This window comes from Balaenoptera ricei, chromosome 4, assembly GCF_028023285.1.
Source record: "Balaenoptera ricei isolate mBalRic1 chromosome 4, mBalRic1.hap2, whole genome shotgun sequence".
NCBI classification, from domain to species: Eukaryota; Metazoa; Chordata; class Mammalia; order Artiodactyla; family Balaenopteridae; genus Balaenoptera; species Balaenoptera ricei.
Window position 1 is genome coordinate 155401019 of NC_082642.1, and position 22056 is coordinate 155423074.

The 22056-nt window shown below is 45.2% G+C and overlaps 1 protein-coding gene across 1 annotated transcript in view; it reads right to left on the reverse strand.

Moving 5' to 3' along the window:
* Nucleotides 1–22056, reverse strand: part of PSMG1 (proteasome assembly chaperone 1) — a 101051-nt gene that overhangs the window by 18378 nt on the left and 60617 nt on the right. The window lies entirely within an intron of this gene.

Here is a 22056-nt window from a genome sequence, read left to right on the forward strand (position 1 = left end):
AAAATGGAGGTGACCCAGCTCCTTGGCAGGTGTTCGGGGACAAGGAAACCTCCAGAAGGGGCTTATTCTAGTGGCAACCGGAAGGGTGACACTGTGTGTTTATTAAGAAAAGGTACATTCACTTACAGCAGGGACTAGATTTTAGAGCTCTTTTAATCCCAACAAAACTCCCCACATTTTATACTGAAATAAGCTGTTCTCAAGCACTCTTACCAAAAGTATCTATTTTGATCCTTAAAACAGGCCAGACTCAAAAAAAAGTAGGTGCTCAGCTAAAGGCTACACACGGTAATATTAAACTCAAGGTCTGGTGCTGATTAGAGACAAATCCAGGCCCAGGTCCCCCGGGTTCTAGACATTTCTGTACTCAACACACCACTCACCTCACCCCACTTTTTTAGGAAGTTGACTCATGGCTCGGATGACACACTCTCCCTCCCCTTCCTCCCTCACAGACCCAGCCCCTGGATGCTGACCACCTCCCGCCCTGCTCTGCCCGCTCCCATACTTCTACCCTGCCAGGCTGGGGAGTGGGGAGCCAGCAGAGGGCAGCTGGGCCGCAGAGAGAGTTCGTGAGTTTTGGCTGAAAGTGTTCATGAACGGGCAACTACCCCAGCCAGTTACTTGGAAGGTTCGATTTTGATTTTAATTTCTATGTCTCACAGTATTGCCAGAAAGAAACAAAAGCCTCTTTTATAGATTGAGACCCAAAAAAACAGAGCTACTCCTGAGCTAAACAAATACTGATTCATGGACACAAGGTGGGCATCATTTATAATGGTAAAAAAAATCACTGTGCTAACACCAGGACGTTGAACAAATACATCAGGGATAAAAATTAATTCCATATTGACAAAGTAAGTCGTATTGAAGGAATAGTAGCATAGCAAAACATTTTAACGTGGGAAGATGTTCACAATACAGTGCTAAGCAAGAAGAAAAGCAGGTTACAAGCAGTGTGGGTAAGATGGAAAGATCAACCCCACATCCTGGGCAGAGCATTTGACAGAAAGCAATGTTGACATTTTTCCTTTTAATTGATGTATTTTCTACAGTGAACAAACATTAATACTTTCATAACAAAACAGCTCTTTTCAAATAAAGTTAAAGGAAAAAAAACTTCCATTCATCTCACTGACCCCCTTGGTTGTCCAGGGACCTCTCAGTGGAGGAGATTTAGAAACCCGACACCAGTCAAAAGACCAGCCGCATTGGAGGGGTCTGAGTTCGAAGCGCAGCCTTGAAGAGGAAACCAAAGAAACACCAAGTCCAAGGCTAGCCTTTCATCTGCTCCCTGGGCACCCGGCCCCCATGCTGACCGAGCCTCTGACCCTTCCCACCGCAGGGGCTTTGCCATCCTGGCCTGGAAGGCAATGCCACCCTCCGCCCAGCTTGGTGCTGATTCCCCGTGAAGCATGGGATCAGGTTCCAGCTGAAGCAGCCCCAGAGTCTCCGTGAGAAGAGTGCAGTGTTGGATGCTGAGGCCAAAGGGAAGGAAAAAATCCTCTGTATCCAAGGCTCCTGATGCGGGTGGCCGTGTTGGGGGAGCCTCTGAACCCCTTCACGAAAGAATGTTCTCAAATATGTAAAATAAAACACATATGATTACAAAGAAAGCCAGTGATACTGACACACACAGTCTGATCAAAACAGTGTTTACTTTTCTGGTATAAAAATAGATGTGCTCCTGTAACTCATTCGATAACAAGGGCGGGCAGCGAGTCCAACACGCCCGCCCGATGTTTTGAAGGAGTAAAGGTTAAACCCGATTTCTCCATCTCTGTAGCAACTGTATCACAGCGGGAAGTTACCTGGGGTTTCCGTGGGGACAATGTGGCAGGAAGTCCTGCCACCACTGCTGCTGGACACTGGTCCCACCGTGCAAGGAGATGCCAAATTTGGTCCAAGGCTGGAGATGGTGAAAATAGGGATATGGTTTGTTCCCAAGTGGGTCCGGGACCCTTGAATTGGGTCTGTGGTTGAGAAGGGCTCCCGAGGAGGAGGAGGAGGGGCCTGCCGTGCTTCCGGGTCCCTCATCCGCCTTCCCAGCATCCCTATCGTCTCGCGTCTCCTCCACCAGCCTGGCCGGGCCCCAGCTGAGCCCTGCCTGTAACCAGGAGACCATAATGATGACTGGCCAGTGGTCCCGTGCGGACAGCATCTTTCGCAAAGATTCCTACAGTCTGCGCCCTCACAACCAACTCCAACCCTCAGCGAGATGGGGCAGCCAACAGGTGCAGATGCTACCCAACTTACCTGCCACTGTGACAACAGGTGAAGTAGCCGCCCTTCCTGGTGACCCTGGGAAAAACTCAGGAGTTATCAAGGGAAGAAGAAAGTATCCAAGAGACACCTCTCCTTGTCCCCTTCTTGTCCCCCATACATCGTAGCCCATGTGTAGAAACTGGCCAACAGACACTTAGGAACTCCTGTTTCCCCAGGTGAGGGGAGCCTGTCCAGGTGAGGAGCCCATGGAAAGGGCGACCCATTTTGGAAGGAGCTGAGAACAATAGAAATGGCAGCTTGCCTGTCTTGAATTAAACTGAATAAGCAAAGTCACGACATCATTCGAAGCCACAAACAAGACACGCAGTGCTTAAGTGGACTTTTCTCAGCTTCTTTAACGTCAGTGGCCCGTGGGCAGTGTCCCAACCATGGACCGTGGCTCTAGGTTTGGCAGGGGTGATCTTCAAACACCACAACCAAGGCAAGCCCTGAACCCCAGGAGCCCAGGGTGACACCTCATTTCCTCATTCCATTCTTAAAAAGCCCTCTCAGAATCTGTGCTGAGTACCATCCTTATTTTAGATGCCTGGTTAACTGAAGGCATAAGTCATAGTTCTATAGGCAGTTTGGGGGATTTTTTTTCTTGAATTGAATTGTTCTGCCTGTTTGTTTCACTTCCTCTTTGGGGAATACCAGGGACCACGAGTTCCCCTTTTCCTGGTATTCAAAGTACGTCAGTTCAAGTCTGATTAAATGACAAGTGAAGAATAAGAGGCTGGCTTCATTGTTTGACAAATCACATCCGCTGTGAGATTTGGGAAACTATGGTTTGTCACTGTTTTCTTTTGTTTTCTTTCCCAAAGTGCCCTCAGAATATGAGTGAGTCTCTGAAGAGACATCTGCACCTGGCAATGCGTGGCTTCGATGGCAGGATGGCGGTCCAGGCGTGTGTCTGCCCACTAACCTCCAACCCTAGCCTCGCAACCTCCAAGTTATACCGAACAGAGAACTCAGCAGTGGTCCTCTGTGCTTTCTCCGCCCCTTTAGGACCCTGAACCTTCTGAAAGCTTCGGTGTGAATAATGAATTGTGCACATGAAGAGGACGGCTTCTGATCTATTCGTTTATACCATCTCAACATGATTCAAAAATAGAGTAGCAACTATATTGACAAGAACGACTGTTTAAATGCACTATTAGAGTCAGAGAACATGGGAGGTATATGTGGATGGCAATTTGCATAAAACTGACATTTTTCAGGAGAGTTTTAGATTATGATTTTATTTTGTATTTTTGCCCAGAATACCACAGAAGTGATAATGTGTCTTGTGTGCTTCAGGCACCTGATATTCATTTGTCCCTTTACACCTGATGTTCCCTAGTTCAGGTGCTTTCTGCAAGATTCCTCCACTATGAAGTTCATATACTGTATCTTTAGTAAATGTTTGATGTGATTCACTAAGAAATGTGCATAAACCATCAAGGTAACTGTGGAAAATCCCGTTTCTTCTTAGTTTTTTGGGGGTTTTTTTTCTGCTTGCAGTTTGCTTTGGAAAATGAACATTGTCACCTTTGTCTATTAAAGATATTGGCTTTTCAAAAAAAAATAAAACAGAGTAGCAAAAACATATTTACCCCCAGGAATTCCCTGGTGGTCTAGTGGTTAGTACTCTGCAGTCTCACTGCCGAGGGGCCGGGTTTGATCTCTGGTGGAGGAACTAGGATCCCACAGGCCATGTGATGCGGCCAAAAAAAAAAAAAATTTACCCCTCAAAATGCCACATTATCCAATGTGAATGGCAACATGGATTTCCTCCCTAGCCCAGGACAGAGAAACAGAAGGGCTGTAAGGGCTGGATACACAGGCCCAGTATGACGGCAGATAAGAATATAATGTCTAGGGCTTCCCTGGTGGCGCAGTGGTTGAGAATCTGCCTGCTAATGCAGGGGACACGGGTTCGAGCCCTGGTCTGGGAAGATCCCACATGCCACGGAGCAGCTGGGCCCACACGCCACAACTACTGAGCCTGCGCATCTGGAGCCTGTGCCCTGCAACGGGAGGGGCCGCGATAGTGAAAGGCCCGCGCACCGCGATGAAGAGCGGTCCCCGCACCGTGATGAAGAGTGGCCCCCGCTTGCCGCAACTAGAGAAAGCCCTCGCACGAACCGAAGACCCAACACAGCCAAAAATAAATAAATAAATAAATAAATAAATAAATAAATAAAGTAGCTATAAAATTAAAAAAAAAAAAAAAAAAATTGGGATACCACTGACCCTAAGAATTCTAAAGAACTGAAATTTAAAAATTAAAAAAAGGAAAACAAAAACGACAACAAAAAAAAAAAGAATATAATGTCTACATGAAGAGCACAATGTCAGAGAGAGCTTCAGTGGACGAGATCCATGAACTCCAGTATCACACGACCTACAAAGGTGCACCGTACGTGTATGCGTCACTTTACACAGAACCTGACAGACAGGGTCCTACTGGGTGTCAGCGACCTTCAAATGAGGCCAAGTTCTAATCCTCCTTCACCAAGTCCTCAGGAGCTTAAAATAATTGCATTTTTAAAAATCTGTCCCCTTTTGAAGTTTTCCCAAGCTCTCCCTCTCCTCTGGAAGAGGCTGTTTCATGTAGACCCCTACACGCTTCTCCCGTCCAAAGGCTGGGGGCTTCCACGTGGGCCACCAGAGCTGCTCTGACAGGTGATTTTCTTCTACGTGTTCTCTTGCTTGGTATTTAGCTCTACATTAACCTGGTAGTATAGGAACTCAGGACATGGGAGTCCCTTGTGCCGTGTAGCTGAGTGAGATATAGGAAAGCATGAGCACAGAGGTGACGGGAGAAGATCTGGAAGCCAGACACACACGGCAGGCCCGGCTCTCACCTCCTGCCTGACCATGGGCGATTCCTCTGTTTTCTCTGATGAAGGCAGATAACTCGTGTGAAGCCCTGACCTCTCTTTCCCGCCTGAGTCAGGACTCAGTAACAGCAAGGCATGCGCAGTGCTGAGTATTAACACCAAGCAGCCCAGGGAAAGGTTGCAGGGGGGGTCCCGTCAAGAGGCAGGGTCCTCCCCAGGCCCGGTCACCATGGGAGACCCAAAAGCATCCCCAGGGTGAGCTTGCGATTGGAGGGGCCTGCTGTCCTGGCAGAGCCGCCCTCAGAGCTCTCAGTGGCCAGATCGGAGGGTACTAAGGTTTGATCTGGCTTCATAGAAGTCACCGCACACCTGGAAAAGTCACTGTCTTTTCCAAGCAGTGGAACCACATACAAACGCCCTTGGGGGGAGCGTGTCTAGATCCTTCAGAATCTCACTCTGTGCAGAGGCTGCCAACAAAACGCATCCTATCACATTATAGTATGACTTTCAGAAGTGAAGAGGGGGAGCGGGAGGGGGTCCTGCTTCACAGGACCACCAGCGGGGGAACGGCAGCAGATAAAATGAGAGGTTCGAGAGACACGCGGTGAAATGTGCCCATGGGGAAACTGTGACATCGAACATTAAACTGCAAAGGATGTGCAGCCCAGATAAACACGACGAGCTAATATCAGCTGAGGAAAGTGTGGTTTGCTTGGAGGAAACTGGCACATTCACATTAACGCTTGTAAACGGGCCTCTTAATAATTTCTCCCAAAGAAAGGACCTTGAGAGCTGATTCTTCAGGGTGGCCACAGATGAGATGACGCTCTTTCAAGTGACTGACTTGAAGCCTTTGGGCTCCTCTCCAGGCTCCCAGCAGGGGGTCCAGAGGAGCCCACCAGCAAAGCCCACCCAGGTTTAATCTGGTTGGAAACAGACAGAAGCATCTGAAAAAAAATTAAAAGAATATACATGTATTTGTATATATATAGATGTGTTTATATGTATATGTGTGTGTGTATTTATAATATTTTATTTTATGTATTTATTTTATACACACACACATTCTTTTTCTTTTAATCACAGAAAGACATATCGGAACAGTTCTCAGAGCTTTCTGAGATGCTCTTCCCGGGTTATAATCCTCAAATTCGGCTCAAATAAAATTTTCCAATTATTTCTTTAAAAAAAAAAAAGAGAAAGACAGTATATCTTTCCTGTTATATGGAATAAACTCTACTGATATAGATTCAAGTGGTCCAAAGGAAGGAAGGAATGAGAACATGGAAGAAAATTCTGCCAAAGCATTCTGCTCAATGAGAATGGGAAATGCAGGGAGAATGAGCTCATTAGGGAAGATGGGAAACGCACAGAAGTGCAATGAAGAAGACGAATCACCCATACCCCATCGCTCGAGCTGCTGTTCACATTTGTGTCGACGTCCTTCCAGACTTTTTTATTGAATATATTTATTTCAAATGTTATATACACTTTTTCACTTAATATCCTATCACACAATCTCCCATATTATTGCCTGGCCTTAGCAGCCATCATTTTCATGGCCGTGTAACATTTCATCACGGGATATGCCAGTGGACATTATCTATTCCCCTACTTTCAAATATTGTTTTGAAATTTCTCCTAGTATTAATCACATAGCCATGAAAATCTCTAAGAAAAAAAAATCTAGATACTTCTCAAGCCTGGACGCTTGTCTTATATGTTTTTGTATTCTCATCAGTATTGGGGGAAAATGAAGGGAAATAAATACATGAATAAAGGTTTGGGTGGATGATTTGATAGATGGATAAATGAATGAATGGATGGATAAATTGATGGTTTGATATAAATGGGTAGATGGATGGATAAATGGATGGATGGATGAATGGCCTGAAGGCTTTAATCTTAGGCTTCTTTTGACTCAAAATTCTCTAACAAAATATCATCTCTCCAGCTAGGATATGGGTCACCTGCTATTTCTGATATGATAGCCAAACCTCCTAGATATTTCTTTTGGAGCACAGCCTTCACGTACTCTATTTTGAAGGTGAACTCTCTTTTGATCCCTTGAAAATCTGGAAGAGGATTCCACCATGTAACCCTTTTGTCCCTCCAGCTGACATGTATTAAACACCTGTTGTTTGTACTTGTTTGGACCAAGTACAAAGAGATGAAGGTGAAGAAAACCATGCTGGTCTCTGGATAGCTGGGCAGCACCTGGACACCAGGTAGATCAAGGCTGGCTCCAAAGTGCTTTCTGAGAAGGAGGGTAGACCATACTGGCTCTGGTGGCTAGAGAACTGAGCTACGGTCACACAGGTGGGGGTCACAGAATTGACCTGTGGTCTGTGCCTGATGAACGCGGATGGCACTGCTGGGCGTGGAGGGTAGTGAGGGCATCCAGACGATGAAAAGCTGGCTGTAGAGACCAGGAGCGTCCAGAACACCCCAAGCGCCCCGTTAGGTGGAGCACGGGAGCCACGGAAGGAGGGGGTGACACGGGGGAGGCCAGTAAATTGAGGCAGATCGCGAGGGCTGCACAGAACAGGCGATGGGATCCCACCAAGCCTTGGAGCATGCGTACGAGCCCTGGGGCTGCTCCCACCCTCCCTGCAGAGGTCCTGGGCTGTGAAAGGGAGGTTCTTCAAAGTCAGGTCAAGACTTGGCCCCTGAGGTGGCCATGCCCCCAAAAGAAGGAAGACCCGCTGTCGTGCGTCAGTTGGTCCAGTGTCTGGAGCAGTGAAAAGAGAGAGGACCTGCCTCCCTAAACCGCCACCATCATGGGAAACATAAAGGCAACTGGAATCTGTCCTGATTTCATCCTCTCTCCCCCTCCCTTCCCTCCCCGTGGCCTTCCTGCCTTGTTATGCTCAGACCCGTACGACTCCCAAGGTCCCTCTATATGTTTTCTCTGCCTGGATCATTCAACTCAAAAGTTCACCAGATCAGTGCATTTCTCCATGGAGGCCAGGAATCCTGCTGCCTTTGAAAGTCAAATGTGCTTCTACAAAAGATGACCTTTGGCAAGAAACCATGTTTTCTTTTTCCTGTGGTTTTAACAAGATATTAGGGAAGTGAAAAAACAGTCGGCCAAGGAAGTGGAAGTAAACTTTGAGGGGAATCAAACAAGACTTGTAAGCCTCCAACTTAAGCAATAAACATGAATGTGCAGTTTTCGTTTCTTGCCAAAGTGGTCTGGGCCCACCTGTGGGCTGGACACGCTCCAGTCCAGTAAGACATGTCCCCCGATGGCGTCCCAAGTTCACACAGGACCCATGTCACAAAGTCATGAAACAGTCATTCCAAAAGCAAAAGTACCCTCTTATTCTGCCAGCTCGTCCCCTTCCAAGTAAGGGAGTGTCAAACATGCAAAAATCGCTGGCGTGATTTCTTGAACAAGCAACTGCAGGTCATCGTCAGCATTTCAAAGAGCTGATGAAAGAGTCTTCATTTAAAGACAGAACAAAAACAAAGCCTGCCCTTCCCCTGTGTGCCCTCCTCGGCAGAGCCCCCGTCCTGTTAAAGAGCTTTTCTGCAATTACATCAGTCCCATTTGCATCTGGTTTCCATCAGTAGCAGAAGTGTCAGCTCTCTTGCCCTGGGGCCAGCTGGTCATTACGCCTGGGAGCAGAGCTGTCAGTGACACCTGGCAATCTCTCCCTGTAAGTGCAGGGTCCGTGCTAACCACTCAGGGGACGGCCCCCGCGTAACTGGGGTGAAAATCTTAATAGAGCACCGCCTGGAAATTTTCCCCATACACCTAAGCCAGGGCTCAGGAATTAAAGTGTCTCTGACATTACGCTGCCATCAAATCTCCTGCACACCTATTTGCAGAGTGAAAATGATCCTCGGTACAAAACCCGGCTCCGTCTGAAACCTACAAGGGAGCTCAAAAGAGACGTGACAGACTGCAGTTTCAGCTCAATCCTATCGATGAGAAGAGAGCTTCGTAGGGAGGGGCAGACAGGAGGGCGGCAACGAGCAGAGCATGGCAGCTTATTTTTAAATCACAATTTGGTGTGAAGATTCTAGAAAGCCCGATTCTAGAACCATGTGATCATATCCCCACATCGCTGCTCCCAGGTTAGGTCTCAGAAATCTGGAAAATTCTCATGCGTGGGGGACACCAGAGTCATCGATTAGAGGCCAACGTGGTGCCTGTCAACCCCAAATTAGCCTTGGGTTTTCCAGCAGCAAAGCTCTGCTTAATTATTCATGGTGTGAAGTGACCCAGCACAACATAGGGACGTATTGTGTGTCAGTGACCCCTAGGAAAAGGACAGGGTCAAAAGTCATCCCAAGAGGAAATTTGGCCTTGGCACCCAAGGCCTCCCATCTCTGTCTCCAGGAAACTCACAGCTAACAAATCAGAGATTCGTGCCATGAACCCTGAGTGAGACCCAGGCTCTGAACTCATTCAGCAACACCAGCAAACACTTGGAGTCATTTACTCCTCAGTTACCCAAGCGCAGCCACCGAAGACAGAGAGAAAAGGAACCACATTGCAGGATCTTGGTGGACATTTTATGGCCATATTCACTTGTTGTTGGCGTCTTTATCACTTTACTCCCCAAAGACAATCACTATGGCAACAGATGATTTTGCCTTCAGCCGTTCAATAAATAAAAAGCCTTCTTTAAAAAAATTTTTAAATCTCTTTCAAGCTTCATCTCAATTATCTCAGGAAAAAAGTCTCAACTGCACTAACTTCATCTCAATTATCTCAGGAAAAAAGTCTCAACTGCATTAACTGGATCTTTTAAAAAAGATTCATTGGCTGTCGTAAATTTCTAAGTTAAACTGAAAAATCACGAGACATGTAATCCCAGCCAGAGCAAATGTGGGCTTTCTGAAAAGGAGCCTTTCGTCCCCAACATCCTCTGAGAATTTGTGTTACACTGTTTCACCTTTATAGCTGGGGGAGCAAGAGTCTTCTACAGCCTGTAAAGAACTGTTTTCCTGGGCTTCCCTGGTGGCGCGGTGGTTGAGAATCTGCCTGCTAATGCAGGGCACACGGGTTCGAGCCCTGGTCTGGGAGGATCCCACGTGCCGCGGAGCAACTGGGCCCGTGAGCCACAACTACTGAGCCTGCGTGTCTGGAGCTTGTGCTCCACAACAACAGAGCCGCGATAGTGAAAGGCCCGCGCACCGAGATGAAGAGTGGCCCCCGCTCGCCGCAACTAGAGAAAGCCCTCGCACAGAAACGAAGACCCAACACAGCATAAATAAATAAATTTATAAAGTTCCTACCAAAATTCTTAAAAAAAAAAAAAAAAGAACTGTTTTCCTTGGTAACCTGGGGACTGACCCCACCTGATGAAGAGATCACCCAACCCTGCAGGAAGTGTCCCCTGATGAATTCATCAGAATGAAGTGCTCTTAGAATTCTTCCACATGCCTACAGCACCTACCAAGTGCCGAGCCTTCACTGATTCATTCTTTCATTCATGCATGCATCCAACAATATTTATTGAGGCTAATTATGGGTTAAGTGCTGACTGTATTCAATACAGGAGAGAAAAAGTACACTCCTGCCCTCATGGGGTTGCCATTCCAGTGACAGGGACCAAATAATACATAAATACACACGTAATAATGCGTCAGGTAGTGAAGAAAAATAACACCACGGAAGTAGACAGAGAACCATGGGCAGGGAGCCAAGGGATTCTTAGGGTGGTCGGAGAAACTCTCTCTTAGGAGGTGATGTCTGAGCAAAACCTGAGTGATGTGAGGGAAGAAGCCAAACAAATATCTGAGAAGAACTTTCTAAGCAGAGGGAACGGAAGTCCTGACTTGGGAACAAGCTTGTTGTGTTCAAGGAACAGCCAATCAAGAAGGCTGGAGTGACCTCACACCTGTTAGGATAGCTATCATCAAAAAGACAAGAGAAGACAAGTGCTAGTGAGGATGTGGGGAAGAGGGAACCCTTGTGGTTGTTGACGGGACTATGAATTGGGGCAGGCTCTATGGAAAATAGTACGGCAGTTTCTCAAAACATTAAAAATTAGAATTATCTTGTGATCCAGCTATCCTATTTATCCTATTTATTTATTTATTTATTATTTATCCTATTTATTTGGGTATTTATCCAAAGGAAATCAAATCACTGTCTGGAAAAGATATCTGCATCCTGTGTTCAGTACAGCATCTTTTACAATAGCCAAGACATGGGAACATCCTGACTGTCCATTGATGGATAAGTGGATAAAGAAGATGTGAAGATATATACACACACATATATATATGTACAATGGAATATTATTCAGCCATTAAAAAAAAAAGAAGGAAATCTTGCCATTTGTGACATCATGGATGGGCGGGCCTTGAGGGCTTTATGCTAAGTGAAGTAAGTCAGAGAGACAAATACTGTATGACCTCACTTACATGTAGAATCAAAAAAACTCATAGAGGGCTTCCCTGGTGGCGCAGTGGTTGAGAATCTGCCTGCCAATGCAGGGGATGCGGGTTCGAGCCCTGGTCTGGGAAGATCCCACATGCCGTGGAGCAACTCGGCCCGTGAGCCACAATTACTGAGCCTGCGCGTCTGGAGCCTGTGCTCGGCAACGAGAGGCCGCGATAGTGAGAGGCCCACGCACCGCGATGAAGAGTGGCCCCCGCACCACAATGAAGAGTGGCCCCCGCTTGCCACAACTAGAGAAAGCCCTCGCACAGAAACGAAGACCCAACACAGCCATACATACATACATACATACATACATAAATAAAAAGAATGTAAGCAGACAAGAATAGCATTAAAAAAATAAAAAATTTTTTTAAAAATTTAAAATAAAAAACAAAACTCATAGATATAAAGAACAGATGGGTGGTTGCCAGAGGTACAGTGTGGGTGAGATGGGTGAAGGGAGTCAAAAGGTACACATTTCCAGTTATAAGATAAATAAGTCCTAGGGATGTAATGTACACCTTGGTGACCCTAACCCTAACCAATACTGTACTATATATTTGAAAGCTTCTAAATCTTAAAAGTTATCATCCCAAGAAAAAGAAATTTGTAACTATGTGAGGTATAGATGTTAACTAAACTTATTGTGGTGATTACTTAGCAATATATACATTCATCAAATTATTATGTTGTACATCTTGGACTAATACAATGTTATATGTTGATTATGTCTCAATAAAACTGGGGGATAAAAGGCTAGAGTGACATAAACAAGGTGGAGGGTTGCAGGAGATGAAATTGAACGGGGGGACCAGGTCGTGCAGTCTTTGTCAGCCATTGTAGGGAACTTGGATTTGATTCTTCTGAGGTTTCCCTTTGTCTTTGGTGGCCAGCCATTTTACTGTAACGCACTTAGATTTGATTTTCTTCCTATTTATCTTGCTTAGGGCTCAGAGTCCCTCTGGAATATGTCATTTGATATCTATTTTGGAATTTTTTCTGTCATTATCTCTTCAAATATTACTTCTGCCTCATTTTCTCCCTTCTCTCCTTCTGAGACTTCAGATATATACATGTTAGAGCTTTCTCTGCATTGTATGTCTCTGGCTCTCTTCTGCTTTCTTTTCTGAGCTTCCTTCTAGATATTTTTCTTACTCTAATTCACTAATTTTCTCCTCAGCTGTGTCTAATCTGTGAATGAAAACTTAGTGTCTTAATTTGTTACTTTGTTTCATTTGCAAGATTTTCTTTTGATTCTCCTTTATAGTTTCTAGTTTTCTACCAAAATCCTCATTTTGTATTCATTTCCTTGAATATATTAAGCATAGTTATTTTCCCTGTTGGTATGTTTCCTTTATCTCTTAATTCTCTCTTTTTTGAATATCATTGTTTTGTCTCCCCATGCACAGGTTATTTTGATTGAATGCCAGACATTGTGTATGAAAAACAAGATCTCGGAAGGTGTTTCCTTGGTCCAGCGAGAAATTGCATCTACTTATGGGAGGCAGCTGTGGGCACTAGCAATGCCTAATCTCCTTAATCCAATCCGGGATTGAAAAAATTCAAAGCTGGGCTTCATTTCTTCAAATGAATTTCTTGTCACCGCCTCACTCCTAGACCGAAGCCCTGTGCCGTTTTCCCAAACCAAACGCTCTGGGGGAATGGGGGTGTCAAGGGTCTCCAGTTCCTTGTGGGCCCCAAATGCCAATGTTTGTTCTTCTATCCCCATTTGCCTATCAACAGCTCTGTTAGCTTCTTCTTCTTCTCAGCTTCTTTCTTCTTCTGGAAAAAGAACACCTGGGGGAAAGGAGTCACAAATGCTGGCTCACATTGCTGTACTTTATTCCTCTCCCAGATCTTGGCCCTAAAATTCTTCACTGCTCTGTTAACTCTCCAGTGCCTTCAAATACTTTTCCTATTGTCCTCATTTCCAGCTGTTCTCAGGAGGAGAGTTGGATTTCATTCTGTGTGTGTGATGGATTGCTTGCAAAAATAACCCAAATTCTTCACTCCTCCCTCTATAAACATAGACACACACAAACATATTGTTTATAAATTATCAGCATGTTCTGTTTTAGTAATAGATTATGTACATTAGCAAATGTACAATGTGTACATTTTTAAATAGACAGAAGGATGGGAAATGAGAAAATATAAATAAAAGATTTAATGGCTTCCTTTCCTCCCTACTCTGGAGACCACTGGTCTAGGAATATTTGAGGGATGGGATGTTAGCTATTATAGGTCAGGTGGTGAGGGTGGAGGTGGTGAGAAGTTGTTGGATTCATCATGTGTTTTGAAGATTGAGTTGAAAAGACCTGCTGATGAATTGGATGTGGAGTGTAAAGGAAAGAGGACAAATCCTGTTTTGGGTCCAAGCAGCTGGATGCAGGTGCTATTGACTGAGATGGGGAGGGCAAGGCTCGGGGCGGGCAGTGGGTGGGAAGGCGAAGATGAAGAGTCTATTGTGCACAGTGAATGTTAGCTTTCCCCCAAAGAATCCCTCTATCTGAAGTTGAACTCAAGAAAGTTGTTTAGGCCCTTCACCTTCTGAGATGGCCCACACTGTGGAATGTGTTTCTCCCAGGCTGCTCTAGCCTTTTAAGATGGACCTCGTTCTGTCTATGGAATGTGTATCTCTCTAAATAAATCCACTTCTTACCTAACAAAAAAAAAAAACAAAAAGTTGTTTAGACTTAAATCCCAGCTTTTCCAAAAACCCTCCTTGGACTCTTCCCACCACTTCCAAACTGTGCTCAACAGGTTTAGGACCTCTAGGCCAACATTTCCCAATCTGGGTGCTTCAGAATACCAGTTCTACAAGGAGTTAATACATATCCTATGGTGAAGAAGGAGGAGGAGGAGGAGGAAGATTCTCATGACCAAGTATGGGAAAGGTTGCACTAAGTAAACAGTGGGAAAATGCTGCATAGGTTATTCAATTGCAGGACTTCTCAGAACCTTTATTATGCTAATGTGTACCATGACTCTCTAAGAAGGATACAGAGTCTGTAGTAGTTCCCAAACTTATTTTTCTGCATGCCTATTAATAGCCCATGAAGTAATTTTGTCCTACTAACCAATTCAGGAGACACAGCTTTAGACCAGGAGTCAGCAACTACAGCCCACAGGTCAAATACAGCCCACCACTTGTCTTTGTACGGCCAGCAAACATAGTTGTTACATTTTGAAATGGTTGGAAGAAATCCAAAGAAAAACAGTATTTCATTACAGGTTAAAAGCATATGAAATTCAAATTTAGCATCTGTAATAAAGTTATACTGAAACACACCCATGCTCATTTGGTTATATATCACCTAGGGCTGCTTTCTTTTTATATATATTTATTTATTTATTTATTTTATTTATTTATTTATTTTTGGCTGCATTGGGTCTTTGCTGCTGCGCACAGGCTTTCTCTAGTTGCCACGAGCAGGGGCTACTCTTCGTTGCTGTGCGCGGGCTTCTCATTGTGGTGGCTTCTCTTGTTGCAGAGCACGGGCTCTAGGCACATGAGCTTCAGTAGTTGCAGCACACGGACTCAGTAGTTGTGGCTCGTGGGCTCTAGAGCACAGGCTCAGTAGTTGTGGCGCCCGGGCTTAGTTGCTCCGCAGCATGTGGGATCGTCCCGGGCCAGGGCTCAAACCCATGTCCCCTGCATTGGCAGGTGGATTCTTAACCACTGCGCCATTGCACCACCAGGGAAGCCCTAGGGCTGCTTTCTTGCAACAATAGCAGAGTTGAGTAGCTGAGACAGGGACGGTATGGCCCATTAACCCTAAAATATTTACTAACTTTATAAAAGAAGTTTGCCAACTCCTGCTCTAGACTCCCAACACAATAGAGTATTAAAGTATGTGCTCTCAGAGGATTTTTAGAACAACGAGACTGTTTGGTATGATGCTATCATGGTGGATACATGTCAAACACTTGTCCGAACCCATAGAATGTACTGCACCAAGAGTGAACCCCAATGTAAACTATGGACTCTGGATGATAATGATGAGTCAGTGTAGGTTCATCAATTGTAACAAACGTACCGTCTGGTTGGGGATGTTGATAACGGGACAGATTGTAGGTGTGTGGGACCAGGGGGTATATGGGAAGCCTCTGTACTTGTGTTCAGTTTTGCTGTGGACCTGAAACTACCTTTAAAATAGTCTACTTTTGATGAAAACTCTAATTCAAAAAGAAAAATGCACCCTAATATTCATAGCAGCGCTATCTGCAATAACCAAGACATGGAAGCCACCTAAATGTCCATCGACAGATGAATGGATAAAGAAGATGTGGTACATATATGCAATGGAATATTACTCAGCCATAAAAAATAATGAAATAATGCCATTGGCAGCAACATGGATGGACCTAGAGACTATCATACTAAATGAAGTAAGTCAGGCACAGAAAGACAAATAGCATATGATATCACTTATACGTGGAATCTAAAAAATGACACAAATGAACTTATCTACAAAACAGAAACAGATTCACAGACATAAAGAACAGACTTGTGGTTGCCAAAGGGGAAAGGGGCAGGGGAGGGATAATCAGGAGCCTGGGATTAACAGATACAAACTACTATATATAAAATAAAAAACAAAGGCCTACTGTAGAGCACAGGGAACTATATTCAACATCTTGTAATAACCTATAATGGAAAATAATCTGAAAAAGAATATATATATGTATACATATATATGTATATGTATAACTGAATCACTTTGCTGTACACCTGAAGTAAACACAACATTGTAAATCAACTATACCTCAATTTTAAAAGATAGTCTATGTTTTTAAGTGCGTAATGTATTACCATTTGTGTAAGAGGGAGAAGAAATGCGTGTATGTGTTTATTATATATATATATAATGCACATGTATATGTATTGACATATACATATATTTACATGTATATATATATATATATATATATAATATGTATAAAATACATATACATAAAGCATCATTGGAAGAAATTAGTAAGATTGATTGCTTATGGAGAAGAGACCTGGGTGGCTAGAGGATTCGTGTCGAAGGAAGAGCCTTCTATGGCTTATTAATTTTGAGCCGTGTGATTATATTACCTATTCAATTTTTTAAAATTAAAATTGTTGAGAAGTAAATTTTTTAAAAGCATGTGCTCTCTCATACTATATTTCTTCCTCAGTTCTACTCACTACTCAGAGAGCAGGAACCATGTCCTATAATCTTCCATCTTTGGCAGAACCTGGCACAGCCCTGAGTACAAACATCCCTGTCATGATTTTCTTGCCAAGTGTCCAGTATTTGTTAGGAGGTGGCACTTCCAAAGGCCATGAGGAGGCACGTGAAGCATGGCACCTGCCAGAGTAGATCTATTAGGGAATCAAAGCCACTCTGTTACTCAGGACTCGGGTCTGCTGCATGGAAGAATTCCCAGTGCTGGGTGTACATTGGCCCCATGTGTGCAGTGCCTTGATCATTTTTCTTCCAGGAAAGAAATTTAAACTACACGATGGAATTACGTGATGTATTAGCTTCAGAGCATTCAATACTGTCAAGTGGGGAGTCACAGTAATACCCCAGTCTGCAGTTGCTTTGATAGTTAATAAGAGCAATCAAATGAGATAATATAAATTAAAATCACTCAGTCGATGGTTGAGGCACCATAAGGGCAACACGGGAACACCATTCCGACTGGGCCCACCCTTAACACTGGGGGGACCCAGGCTGCGAACTAAAGTGGAGGCATACAGACCACACACTTAAATATTTTAAAGTGATAAATCAAGTGGACAAAGTGTTCAATTGAGTCCTAGCCTTCCACCCCGATAAATAGACCTTATAACAACCTGGAAAACTCAGGTTGAATGTAGACAACTCCCTCTCCCAGGGGTTCTGGAATCGGTGGCACGGCCTCCATCCGCCAGTGCAGGGCCCCTCCTTCACTCTGTCGTCTCTATCCCCCCACCCGGCTCCGTCCATCCCCTGCGAAACCTCCCAGCCACTGTAGCAGTCCAGCTCACTTAGCTGTCCATCATTCATCTCACGAAAAGCCGTTCCACGGCCACCTCCCTGGGTCTAAGGGGGCACAACCTGCCGCAGGTTCACCCTGGGGAGGGGGGCAGACCCCAGAGAGAAGCAGTCTTGGGACCACGGGGGTGGGAACTCCAGAGTCCCCGGCACCTGGAACAGGGTCTAGAAGTGGGGGGCATGGGCTCAGCCCATGATTTCTGACCCCATGGGGAAACCAAGGTGGAGCCCTTCTTGTCCAGACCTCAGGGCAGGACTGATCATGGCATGAAGCTCAGTGATCGTCACTCATAAAAATCATAACGTCAGCGGCTACTTCCTGTGGAGGGCTCTATATGCCAGACACTCGTGTGCGTGCTTCACACAAATTACCTTACTCCGTAACAACTCTGACTGTCAAGTGGCTTATCTGTTTCCATCTCAGCAAGACTGTCCCTTGGAAGGCTGTTCTCATTGAGAAGGAGGATTTTCTAAGTTCTGAGTGGAGAGGGGTCAGATCATCAAGATGCTTCCCTGGGGAAGGGAGGATCCCCCTTTCCTTGTGGTGACCAAGCCACGGGTAAGAGAAGATTGTGAAATTGAAAATGACAAGGGAATTCCCTGGTGGTTAAGACTCGGGGCCTTCACTGCCATGGGCCCGGGTTTGATCCCTGATCGGAGAACTAAGATCCCAAAAGCCATGTGGCACGGCCAAAAAAAAAATAAGTTTAAAAAAAAAAAAAAGAAAGAAAAGGTCAGAAACCCAGCTCCTGCATCATGTGGTCAGGAGGTCAGACAGAGGAGGAGAGAGATCAGGAGGAAGTGAAAACCTGACCCCTTCTGGCCCACACCTCAGTGGTTGGGACACATAGCCTTTAGAAAAACCCAGAAAGATGCCTGGAAGGCTTAGAATATCCCAGGCACAGAGGAAGGATTTCTTCAAGCCCCATGGAGAACTCCAACCCTCAGCTCAGATAAGAAGGAGATGGAAGAGGAGGGGACCATAGATGGAAACCTAGATGAGACTGAGAAATGGCCCCCCCCACCTGTGTACAGCATGCAGGGGACCAAGTGCCCCAGTGAGGGGGTGTGGATTGGCTGAGCGTGTAGGTGAGCTGGAAGGAACCTGGGGAGCAGCAGAGGTATCTTTTCCTCCTTGATAAAGTCATGTGAAGAGAAATGTGTCTGCCTCTAAACAATCTGTATGTTGCAGTGATCGCTGGAGCAGCAGCAGCCATCTTTTGACCAGAAGAGGACAAGGCTAAGGAGCAGCGAATCCAATGGGGAAAAGGATTCTGGTATTTGTTGACGTCTGTGGGCCACTGAGCCCCGGAAGTGCTGCCTCTGGGCTTTAGAGAAGTGGTGTTTTGTTTTGTTTTGTTTTCATATTTAAGCATTTGTCACTAGGATTCTCAATGGCTCATAGCCCAAAGCTTCCTAAGGACAATGAACCCTTTCCTGGTCATACATGGAAAGTTTCTTTTCTGCAAAGGGACTTAACATCTTTGATTTTCCTGGAGAAAGGAAAGGGAAAGTAAACAGATCACCAGCAACCACTCGTGTATTTTGTGAGAAAAACATTGTCTAAGCAGGATGATTTTTGGGAGAGAGAAAAACACTTGAAAGTATTTAATGAAACAAAGGACATCTGGTTGAACAGCAGCTTTGAAGGAGGCAGCCCGGGGCGAGTGGTAAAGAAAAGAGGAAGATAAAGTGAGGAAGCCCAGAGCGATCTGGCTCCTGAGCTGACAAATATGGAAGATGTCAGGTTTCCCTCAGATCCCTGGCACTGAGATGCCAAGGGAAGCTGTGCAAGCCCAGTGAGTTCTCTGAGCTTCAATGTCTTCATCTCCAAATTGGGCATAATGACAAAACCAGCCGTATCTACAGCAGGAGAGTGGGTGTGACATGGTGAGAGATGGGTTCTCCTCAGAGTCCATGGATGTGGAACCACTATGGTCCACACGACAACCCCGTCTAGTCACTGAAGGGTGTGGGCATTCATCTTCCAAACTGCTCTGATAGGACAATGAGCTGGACAAAGAAGGATGCTCGTCACTCCTCCCCAGCACCAGCTTGGGCCACGCACTCTCCTGGAGCCCATCCCCCCTCTAATGAGAGCCCACCCCTGCCTCTGCTGCCCACCCAAGGACTTGGGGATGGGGGGGTTCTCGGGGTGTCTTGCCCATTCTGTGAACAAATCTGGTCAGATGTCCAATCACCACCACCTACATCAGCTGTTTCCTTCTCGGCGTCCAGGTCCAGGCCCTACCATGCCCACCCGGCGCCACCTGCCCCCGGATTTCCTTCCCGCCATGTGTACGAGGTGGCATGCGACACCTGCAGCTGCCCCGTGACCGTGCACACTGGACGCTGAGAGCACGGGTCAAAGCCAAGGGCTCTCTCATCGATACCCACGGTAATATATGTAAAAGGAAGCAGTTAAAACAAATCCGTGTAAAGTACCAACATGGGTTGGCTATTCGAGCTACGGGGTGTTTGCAAGTGTTTATAAACAAGTAATCAAACTTCATCGTCCCTAGTTATTGAAGTAAACCAAGCCACTCTCCACTGGGTTTTGTGTTTAACTTTGCCACGAAGACGGCAGGGATCTCGGGCGCGGTGAGGAACAGCAGCTTTCATGCTGAATATTTTTCTTATAATCCCCGAATTATAAATTCCATGTTGAATCAGAAGTCACTCATTTAGAAAACATCCCTGATTGATACAGAGACAGAAAATGCATTGTCCAAGATAATAAAGCCTGGGCAGTGCCCGGCATACGGACGGCACACAAGAAAGGTGTGGTGGGAACTTTCCGGCCGGTCCAGTGGTTAAGACTTCTCGCTGCCAATGTAGGGGGCACAGGTTCGACCCCTGGTCAGGGAACGAAGATCCCACATGCCGTGTGGCCCAGCCAAAAGATTAAAAAACAAAGATGTGGTGTCTCCTGCAATTTACAACTAGTGCCACCAAGGACCAAGGATGTGAGCTACCTAGAGGCACACCGGTGCCTGCGAAATTTAAAAATAAGTAAATAAATAAAAGAAGCTAATACATGAATACAGTCAGCTGATCCGGTCACCCACCATCTCAGACACACCAGGAAGACAGATAGGGTGGGGACAGAAACAGCATTGCCGATTCATTTCTTCTTGGGCCTCTGTTGTTTTGCTGTCCCAATAATACATTCTGGACTTGCAAGCCTTTCGAGAGAGGCTGAAAAGGAAAGGGGGGAAAGGAACAGCCTTGGGTAAAACTTTGGCCGCCAAGTCGAGAGGCTGGTCCATATGCATGACTTTGTGTGGGTTGAAATCTATTTTCTCTGGGTTCGATGGACGGTTATAGCACCCAAAGTTTTCCCAAAAACGTCAGATGAGTTTACCACAGCAGTTAAGCTGTCTGCCATCTGCAGGAGGCTTGGCTTAAGGTTTACTGAAGTAAAATATATTTTGAAAAGAAAAAATTAAGTCTTTCAGTGTTTTGAGTATCAGTCAAGCCCAGCTGCGTGAGGCCTCGGGATTCTCAAGAGAGGGTTGTTCTCTCTAAAGGGATAGTTTAGTGTTGGCACGTTGAGATTTCAGAACACAAGGAACACTCTGAAGAATGAGTTATTCCTTAAGAAACACTTCACCTAGTCTTGGGATTGGCAAAGTTAAAACTTCTCTAGGAAATTCAGCCAAGCCGTTGAGATCAACACTCTTTATCATCATCCCAAACGGCAAGTTATTTTCAGAAAACCAGACTCGAATAGTAGCTGAATCTCATATTCCCACCCCACGGTTTCTTTAAAGTAAATAAGTGTCTAAAATGATGACAGTAAGACCTGTGGTTTAACATTCTCAGTGTCTGCAAAATCTTATATTCTCTCAGCAAAATTCCCTGGCTGAACAAGAGCTTTCATGAGAAAGGGAGGGGGGAGGAGTTGTCTACATTTCCAGAGCACATGTGCCTGGGAATATTATGATTATTTTCAGTTGCCCATCTTTAACCCAGAGTTACTTTTTATTCTTTATTGAGAAAAAAAATATTCCAGAAAGCAAAAAAGCATAGTCGATTTTATCCTCTGAACAAATGGGGGGGGGGGGGATGGGAATCCATGGGTCTTCCTCATTTTTCTCCGGGAATGAATGGCAGGAGGTTTGTCTCATCTTCAAGCAGTGGTGTGTAGGTAAACCATCTCTCTGAGAGGGAAATCTGCTGCCTTTGCCAGTTTCCATGGTGTAGCGGTGTAGCTATTCCTACCACGGCCAATGTCAAGGCATCAACAGTTTAACAATCAGATCCCTCAAATTCCTGAATATTTAACAACTGCTTCTCAGAAGAGGGTATAAGGCAGCTTCAGTTCACCACTGTCTTGAAGAGAATTACTATTATTGCCCACAACATGTATTATTCATCTCATCTATGTAGCTAACTTTACGAGGCATGGGTAAAATCCCAGTAGGAAACATAGAATATAGGAAAGGTCTCTGCTGTTAAGAACCTTACGATTTAACGAGAGAGAAAAGACGTACAATAGAGGGCTTGAAAAGCACAGCTGGGTAGCGCCCTCTTTTTATGCTACATC